Source organism: Lates calcarifer, linkage group LG15 (genome assembly GCF_001640805.2).
Source record: "Lates calcarifer isolate ASB-BC8 linkage group LG15, TLL_Latcal_v3, whole genome shotgun sequence".
In the NCBI taxonomy this organism is placed as follows: domain Eukaryota; kingdom Metazoa; phylum Chordata; class Actinopteri; family Centropomidae; genus Lates; species Lates calcarifer.
This window is the reverse complement of record NC_066847.1, coordinates 13,876,701-13,886,353: the sequence shown is the minus strand read 5'-3', so window position 1 is coordinate 13,886,353 and position 9,653 is coordinate 13,876,701. Positions and strand designations below refer to the sequence as shown.

Sequence of the window (9,653 nt, the reverse complement as noted above, 5' to 3'; positions counted from 1 at the left end):
TGGAGTGTAGGCCTGTTTTCCATCTGTGGTCTCTATTGTATCATACCTGATGTCTCTTGCCATCTTCTCAGTGGTTTTGTACACACTGACTACTTTTACTGGATGCTTGGTCCCTCTGTAGCGGCCTGTTACCTGTACCCAAATCCGGGTATGCTGGGACTGGTGGATTCTGTACCAAGCTTGGGCTGGCCGGGCCTTCACCGTTTGATGCCTGGTCATCCGTTTCTGCCTCAGGGAGTCTGCCTTCATCTTCCGTGTCATTCTCCTGGTTGTCATAGTCGCCTGCACCTGATATTTCTCCTCTTATGCCGTAGCCATATAAGCCGAGCCCTGCCATTCCCTGGGTTAGCTGGGATTCCTCGTCTTGTTCTTCGGTGCCGTTGGTCCTGGTAAACTGCGGGCTTCCACCCCGTTTCCTTGGCTCTGGCTCGCAGTGCTGCACTTCCTTCAGCGGACTTGGCTTTGGCCTTCTTCGGCTTGGCAGGTGTTTCTGGTGTGGGAGCAGGCTCCTCGGCTCAGCTGGGCACTCTCTCTCTTTCTCCCGGTCTTTCCTTTCTTCTTTCTCACTCCTCATGAGGGCCAGTGCCCCCTTCTTGTGCTCATTGTCTTGTTCAACTGATGTGACAATTACAATTTCTTTGAGAGGGCTTATTCCCTGCATCATTTTCAGATACATCTTTACCATGGCCAGCGCAGCTTTCTCTGCCTCCTCCCAGGGCAGGTTGCCTGACCTGAGATCGTCCGTGCAGATGACCACCCTTCTGAGCCCCAGGTTCCCTGCGGCATCCAATCCTTTTTCTAGGGCTCTCAGCATTTGGTCCCGGTATTGGGGAAGACTCTCCGTGCTCCCGTACTCCTCTATTATGACATGCAGTACTCCATAGTAAGGAAGGTCAACTCCACTCACCAGTCTTACTGGGCCAAGTTTTCCAGCTCCACTTGTTCGCCTGTCTTCCACTTCTTGCTGGTATCCTTGGCCAGCTCGTCTCTTCAGTTCCTTCAGGAACTTCTTGTTCCGGATCTTCATTTTCTCATTACTGAACACGACCAGTCCGTCTCCGTTGATGTCCCATGGTGTTCCTATATGGCGGTAAGCTCTCACCCCTGACTGGTGGACTATCAAGTCTCCTTCTGAATCTGGTTCACTTTGGCTTGTCCCTCCAGGTGCCCCATCCGGGTCTTCCTCCTGGTCAGATTCATTCAGATTCATCCCCCCGCCTTGCATCTGTGTAATCTTGGAGGCTCTGTCGATCGGCTTCACCTTGGAGTTCCTCTTTGTTCTGCTGCACCCAGGCTTCAAGCCTCCCCAGAGCCTCATTGAAGTCCTTGTGCCTGGCCGCTGCCTTGACTTCGGAGCCTATTAGGTCAGCCGGGACCCCCGATTCCTGGGCCAGCATCTTTATGATAGCATCATACTGGGGTGTAGGGCTCATCAGCTCTACCACCCTGCCTATTCGGGAACTCTTCAGCATTTCAATCCACCACTCAATCCAGTCTGGTGTGTCCTTTTTTCCGCCGGCATTGGTAGGACTTTTCACCACTACCACCAACTGCTCCTCATACCTCACTGCCGAGAAGTGATAACCTTCACTGGTGATGGCCCTACTCAGCTCCTCTGGGAGGTCGTCAGCTCCTACACTCGGGTTGCACTGCTGTAGGAAGTTAACTGCTTTCTGATTCCAACTTGTTATTCCATTACCCCATGGTATAATTATGGTCGATATCTTATGAGCCACGGGAGTTTGTGGAGCTTCCCCATTCTCTGCAGCTGCCCTTGGCTGCTGGTTTGGGTCTTTGTCAGTGCTGCTCTTTGCGTGCTGGTGAAGATTTGTCCTCCGTTGACACTCCATCCATCTTTGTTGTCTCGAGTCGTCTGCTCCTTGAAGCCTCTTGTTGCATCTTGAGTAGGGACGAGTTGCAGACTGAGTTGGTTGGTTCTTGTTGGCTTGTCGGCTGTCTCTCCGTTGAGCCCCACGTTGGGCACCATGTGTTAGATCGCCAGTATTACCCCGGTACAGAAGGTCTGGACCAGCTCTCCGTTTAAAGGGTCCGAGCTCACAGCTGTCGTGTTTTCACCCAACTTACAGTTTCTGCGGCTTTATAAGCTGGTGGTGAGGAGATACGCCTAGCTACTAACTGTCTACTTCCAGTCCACTACTGTGCTACCACTAGTGTCACACCCAACCGAGTAGCCCTATGGGTCAGGTATGATCACCAGTCACACCTGTTTACGACAGCTCTCCTCTTAGAGACCTTTGCACTTGGTATGGTGCTAGGAAATTATTTAGTGACTCTATAAGCTCCAAGGGTCTGTTAATTTGAGAGGCTGAAATAACCTTTTAAGAACCTTATAATGTATTACTCACTCTGACCTAGTATTTTACCTTTCTGAGAAGTACAGAACAACTGTCCACGACTTATCCCTAGATCCAGTTTATAAATTTTATTGAATATAATTTTAGCAAGGGCAAAGCATACAGCATAATCATATAAAAAGTCAAGATAATATAATCAATCTCCCAGTTAGTATAGTTCTGGAATGAGTAACTCACTAATTCCCATAATAAATGCTGAAGCTGGTCACTAGGATGGGTGAATAATTTAGTGAGAGATGGAGGGGTTGGCAGCTTGGCCTTAGCTGACCTATCCTCTTTTCAGGCCGGTCCTGAGTGGGGTGAGCCTCCTGACTCCTTACAAAGTCCCGGAGGACCTCGCCCGATTCACAGTTCCTCTTTCTGGGCCTGGTGAACGTATTAAATCTTCAGAGAACAATTCCTTCACTGCAGTAGGGAAATTAATAATCCTTTGTGAAACTCCCCGTGCCTTTAGTCTTCTTGGCAGCAAATAATCTCCCAGATTCCTTAGTTCTACATGAAGACAAGTTTGCAGAATCCAGCTCTCTCGATGATGGTCGAGGAGGGGTCTTCCTTAGGTGATGATCCACCAAAGGTCAACGAAGAGTCCGAATAAGTTGTCTGGTACATCACCTTTTATCTGGTTTTCGCCAGCTCTCCAACCCTCCCGCTCTGACTTCCTTTACCAAACCATTTTCGACAATGCCAGCTCCGGCAACGCTGTCGCAATCCCTCAGGTCTGGTACTGTCCGTTATGTTGCAATCCTTTTTGGCTTCAAATCTTTACCAATAGTGACCGCACCCATCCTACATACCGCTTCTCTCAATCATTCTTATTCTTAGTTACCATTAATACAATTAATCATTACATTCGATAATACCATCGGTACAGTTATTCTTCGTCTTTTACTCTTTGAATTACAATCACTGTTTAAATCACAAATCATGATTTTCATACTCTCATACCAATCTTAGTGTTTTACCAACTTCTCTTTTTCTAAGACCAGACAGGCCATCTGGTACTTTCCAGTCATGTCTCAATCCTGCCATTGCTTAATCACAGTATCATATGATTTTTCCATTCATTTCATTCATACACACACCACACATCGACTACAGTGCTTCACATTATATTGATTAACGTTTTAAGAGATTAATCAAAACTGTGCATCTTACTACCATGGGGAGAATCTAGCATTAGATCCTTTCTTTTGGCGTCAGGAGTGGGTAGATCTCAACCTTTCTTGACAATATACTGGTCATGATTTCTGCTCATGTTCTAATTTTCTCAGCATCTGTGACGTTCTGGTTTTTGGTTCGAGTTTAACACAGCAATGTTAATTTTGTGCCTCCAGTGTTTCCTCAAAGACCAGATCCGCATGGTGAAAGCAGTAGACACGGAGGGAAACACTTACATTGGATTCGTCATGGGCAAGTCAAAGCTGGCTCTAGATCCTCCACACACCATCCCATGTTTAGAACTTTGTGCAGCTGTCTTGGCCACCGAAATGGCAGACTTAATCACAGATGAACTGGACGTAGACATCCACAAGGTCTCATTCTACACAAACAGTCGGATTGTTTTGGGCTACATTCACAACACAAGCAGACAATTCTATGTATATGTAGCCAACAGAGTTGCCCGCATCAGGAAGTCCAGAAGCCCTGAACAGTGGCACTTTGTCAGCACAGAGCACAACCCTGCAGACCATGGGACCCGCTCAGTTCCAGCCGTCGTGTTGAAAGAAACCAACTGGTTTAAAGGTCCATCTTTCTTGTCCAGAGACACCTGCCCTCAACCAGAGACATTTGAGCTTATAGAACCTGATGCTGATGTAGATATACGTGCACAGCAGGTCACAACTTTCACAACCAAAGCTTTTGAAGGAGAGCTTAGTTCACACCGATTTGAACGCTTCTCTAGCTGGAAGATAATCAATCAGGCTATGGCCAAGCTCATAGACAAGGCCAGAGCACACACAAAAAACCTGAACAGCAAGACAGATGCTCTGACACAAGCAAGACTAGTAATCATCAGAAATGCTCAACACGATGTGTTTGCTGAAGAGATGAAATGTCTTTCTAAGGGTGATGTTATCTCCAAATCTAGTCCCCTGAGAAAACTGAACCCAATTGTGGATGCAGATGGCCTGCTGAGAGTTGGAGGATATATCCCTTTGGCTGACATCCCCTGGGAAGAGAAACACCTGATCATTGTTCCCAAGAAACACCATGTAGCTACTTTATTGGTGAGGCATTACCATGAACAGGTGGCACATCAGGGCAGGCACCTTACAGAAGGTGCTGTACGTTCTGCTGGTCTGTGGCTGAGTGGAGGCAAAAGGCTGGTGTCAAACATCATACAGAAATGTGTAATCTGTAACAAGCTAAGAGGAAGAATGGAAGAACAAAAAATGTCAAACTTACCTGCTGAACGACTCGAACCAGGTCCTCCATTCACAAATGTAGGAGTTGATGTGTTTGGCCCATGGATCATCAGCACAAGACGAATCTGAGGTGGCATTGCAGAGAACAAACGCTGGGCAGTCATCTTTACCTGCCTAGTTACAAGAGCAGTGCATATTGAAGTGCTTGAATCTCTTTCCTCCTCAAGCTTTGTAAATGCATTGAGAATATTTACCGCTGTCCGTGGTCCTGTTCGCCTCTTCCATTCTGATCGAGGAACAAACTTCGTTGGGGCATGCAAGGAGTTAAAAATTAACTCTCAAGACCCTGAACTGACAACTTACCTTCAAGAGAAAGGCAGCACATGGACCTTCGTCCAGAGTTCCTGATGTCACTTCAACCAAGGTGTAAGTGGCATGTGGACAAGCCGAGCCTGATTGAAGGAGATGTTGTGCTTCTTAAAGATGCACAAGTCAAGAGAAATGAGTGGCCTGTGGGAGTGGTGGTGAACGCCATTCCTAGCAAAGACTCTAAAGTCCGCAAGGTAGATGTTAAAGTAGTCAGACATGGTACTCAGAAGATATACTCTAGACCTGTTTCAGAGGTTGTGATGCCTGTAAAGAGAAAGTAGTGTTATAACACATTATAACAGGCGGGGAGTGTGACGTTGTGGTTTTTGGTTCGAGTTTAACACAGTAATGTTAATTTTGTGCCTTCAGTGTTTCCGTAGCTGGATCAGACGACAGGTCGTCATGGAGATACAGACAGCAGGAAAACTCAATTACACATTCCTTTGTTTATTCTTCATTATATGGCCAGAAAACGTTTGCCTGTAAGTATTATATGTGTTTAGATGTTGTAACACATTTAGAGAATGTTTCGCTCAGTAGGAAATACATTTGCTAATCCGTACATGCTGACCGCTAGCATCACCATGTATTTTCCTATATAAGTTGGCATTAAGCTAGCGGACTCGTTTCTCAGTTTAAACATGGTACTTTATGTTTGTATGTGAATGTATTCGTTAAAATTCTATGATGAAATGAGTAACATATATTTGTATGTTTGTTTAGTTTTACAGTGATTCCTAAATAAAGTGGGAAAGAAATCTCATCTTCTTTATTGGGAAACTGTTCGCTGTCTGCTGAGCTGGTGTAGCAGGCTAGAGGACGTACACAAGCAGGGGCAGAATAGCATCATTACTGGCAATTCCCCTGCTTTAACTGCTATTGATTCCCTCTGCTCCAGGTAACAGATGCCCTATCACTTTTCAAGTTCTGCTTCTGTCCTGCTTAGAGAGGGTCATGTTTTAAATTCAGGCAATCACCCCATGTTTAGCATGGTTTAATCTTCACTCATAACGTTCTTCACAAGTGTAATCTATCTCCTCAGCATATTCAGGTTATTTGTTTAGAATAGGTACTGTCACCTCAGTTCCAATGCAAGAAATCCACTCTGCCTTTCTTCAACAATGGGCCTCTGCTCCTCCTGCACCTACTCATTGCAGTCTAGATTCTGCAGTCTAGATTCTGCAGCTTTGGCTGCTCAGCTAGCTTCGTAGGCCGATTACATGTATGTCTTGCATATACTGGTGGTGGGGGTGGTGTCACAAGCATTCTCTGTGGCTCTTTGCATGCTCCCCATTTCACCTTGCATTTCATACATCGTGGCATTCCTGCATTCCAGTTGCATTTCCCATTTTGGCCTTTCCCACATTATTGCATTTTCCTGCATCCCTTTTGCATTCCCCGCATCATGGCCTCTTTCCAGCATTTCTCCCACATCACTCCTGCATTTCCCACATAATAGCATAATGGGGCAGCGTTGGCCCAGGAGGTAGAGCGGTCGCCCACCTACTGAGGTGGGTGGTCGTTCCCCGGCTCCTCCAGTCCGCATGCCGAAGTATCCTTGGGCAAGATACTGAACCCCAAAATTGCGTGTGTGTGTTAAGAAGAGTACCATGTTCATAATAAGTTCTCTGCGAATGTGCATGTGATTGGGTGAATGTGACATGTAACATGAAGCACTGCGAGTGGTCGTGGTGGAAAAGCGCTTTATAAGTACAGTCCATTTACCATTCCATGCATTTCTCCAGCATCATTCCCACATTCCCTGCGTAATGGCCATCCCTGCATTTCTCCAGCATCATTCCCACATTCCCTGCATAATGGCCATCCCTGCATTTCTCCCGTATCATTCCCGCATTCCCTGCATAATGGCCATCCCTGCCTTTCTCCAGCATCATTCCCCGCATACTGGCCATCCCTGCATTCCTCCCGCATTACTCCCGCATTCCCCGCATTCCCTGCATATTGGTCTCCAGCATCATTCCCCACATTTCCTGCATAATGGCCATCCCTGCATTTCTCCTGCATCTCTGCTGCATTCTCACATCTCCTGCATCCCTGTTGCATTCTCGCATTATGGCCATCTCCCAGCAACTGCTTTTCGGTGCATCACCATTGCATTCCTCTGCTTCATGGTACTCCCCTTTGTTTGCTTCCAATCAAACTCCTCTGATTTAGGTTGCTCATCAGGTACAGTATACCGTACTTTTGGGGGGAGGTTCTTCTGCACAGTAAAGGGTTTGTTGCAATCTTCTTCCGTGCTCAAGTCTATTATTTCATGTTCACGCAATTTATCCCTCTTCATTTCTCTTCTTTCTCACAGTCTTTTGTTCTCCTTGTTGTAATTCACCGACAGTAAAGGAGCCAAGATGCAGAACTCGAAATGACGAAGAAGGTTTTATTAAGGACAAAACAGAACTCAGGACAAAAGAGCAAGCAGGCAGGCTTCCAACAAAAGGTGGACTCTGTCATGAGTCAAAAACTTCAGGAAAAGATCTCCAGGGTGTGGCAGGCGAGCAGAGGTGAGGAACTGGGATCTGGTGAGGAGGAGAGACAAAGTTAGCCAGTTCAGGGAGAGAGTTTCAAAAAGGCTTGGAGTCATGCGCAGGAATACCATGCAGGCAAACGGACGATCTGACGAAGACTGGAGTGAAGGGCACGGGTATAAATACAGCAGTAGGCAGGTGAGGTAATCAGCCAGATTGAAGACAGGAGTGCTTGAGTGAGTGGCGGGAAACTCGGGTAGGAAGGAACAACCGGATGGCCACGCCCTGGAGAACAAACACAGACAGGGGGAGACAAACAGGAGACACAAGGAAGGGAAACACACTGACACGAGGGAAGAGAGGCATACTGCTGAATCCTAACACTCCTATTATATTGTCCTGATTGAAATGATACTTCACTAAGGAAAGCTATCCCCCGCGCACGTCATCTGAATTTTATGAATGTTTCCCATCTCTGCTAAGCTTCCCCTACTCACTGCTATATTCATTCAATCACCACCTTTCACAATCACCTAGAGCATCTCTTCATGCATCATGTAGCATTCCCCACTCTAATGATTTTTGACCTCTTTATTTTCACCAGCCCCTTAATCCCTAATAGCTCACGTTTCTTCCCAGCATAGCTACCACTCTTTCCTCTTTACCATTCCATGGTAGCTGCTTTTATGTGCAGATCAAAAATTTTTTTTGCTCCTTTTCCCATTTAGCATGATGTGTCAGGTATGGTTTACCTTAATTTTTGGGGGGGTAGCACCACTTAAAATCTGAATGCTTTCCATGGGGATCTACTTCCTGCTGGGGTCTAAGCGCCAAAACTCTCTTTCTCCTGTGCACAATAAAATTCTATTCTAATCCAGATTCATGCAGGTTTTTCTTCTAAGTCTCTCCTCCTCCTCAGAAAAGCCCCCACTGCTGGAGTCAGAACTGTGAGAGGAGCTTACCAGTTAACATCTGGTGGCCCAGCATTGATCCACTTGATCATAGATGCATTGGTGCATTATTAGGAGGGCAGCAGACAAGTGCAGAAACCTAGGTGTGATGCCCCCTGGTACTATAAACTGATTCTAGGAACAAGGAAGGGACTACTTGCAGATGTATGTTTGTGATTTCACTATGGAGTAGAAGCAGCACTGTGTGGAAGTCTGTGAGGATCTCCATCAACAAGCCAGTGAAGACCAACCTTTTTACCGTGGTCAAAACATTCCTCATAGGGCTTTGAGATAAAGGCAGCTGCTGCTTGGTTAATGTTTAAAAGAGGAGTATCAACCAAGGGCTCATACTATTGGGGTCATTTCTGGGATGGCAATAAGACATGGGACAGGTCAGGTGACAGAATTTATATCGCTGACAGATGACTGTGCTGTAGGGAGAGTTATTGTCTTGTGGGTGGAAAAGCCTAAACCTTAGATTAGTGTCACTTTAGTGTCACCAGAGAGAGCCATCAGGTCAAAATTTAATTTGCACAACACTTTTACTAAATATGTTTCTGTCTTATAGTTTGGTTTTCCCTACAATGACAACTGAAGCCTCACAAAGCTGTTAGCTTGGCAACAGACTGTCTTATTTCTTTCTATATGCAGTTACTTCCCTGTGATGGACTGGTGATCTGTCCAGGGTGCACCCTGCCTCTTGCCCAGTGTCAGCTGGGATAGACTCCAGCTCTCCCACAACCCTTAATGGATAAGATAACGGATGGATGAATGCATTTTACCTCTATCGCTTTTTATGCTAACATGTGCAACACCATAAATGCTTTCAAGAAGAACATCTCTAAAATTGTTTGAGTTGTTTTCCCCATTTCTACATCTCATTCCCCTGACGCCTGTCTATGATAGCTGGTCTTCTTCCCCGCTATTGAGTGAGTCCATTTGAAACAGGTATAAACCTTTTACCTTTAGACGTGGTAGGATGACAAGTCATACTTAGACCTCAAGAGAATGTTGTACCATTTACTGAGCTCTCAAGACTGACTGTAAACCATGCCTCAACTCTTTCGTGTAACTTTATAAATATAGGCTTGCATGAAATTGGATGGCATG

The 9,653-nt window shown here is 45.9% G+C and overlaps 1 pseudogene; it reads left to right on the top strand.

The window, feature by feature from the left end:
• Positions 1 to 2,196: 2,196 nt before the first annotated feature.
• LOC127143372 (uncharacterized) overlaps positions 2,197 to 9,653 on the top strand; it is a 40,723-nt pseudogene continuing 33,266 nt past the window's right edge.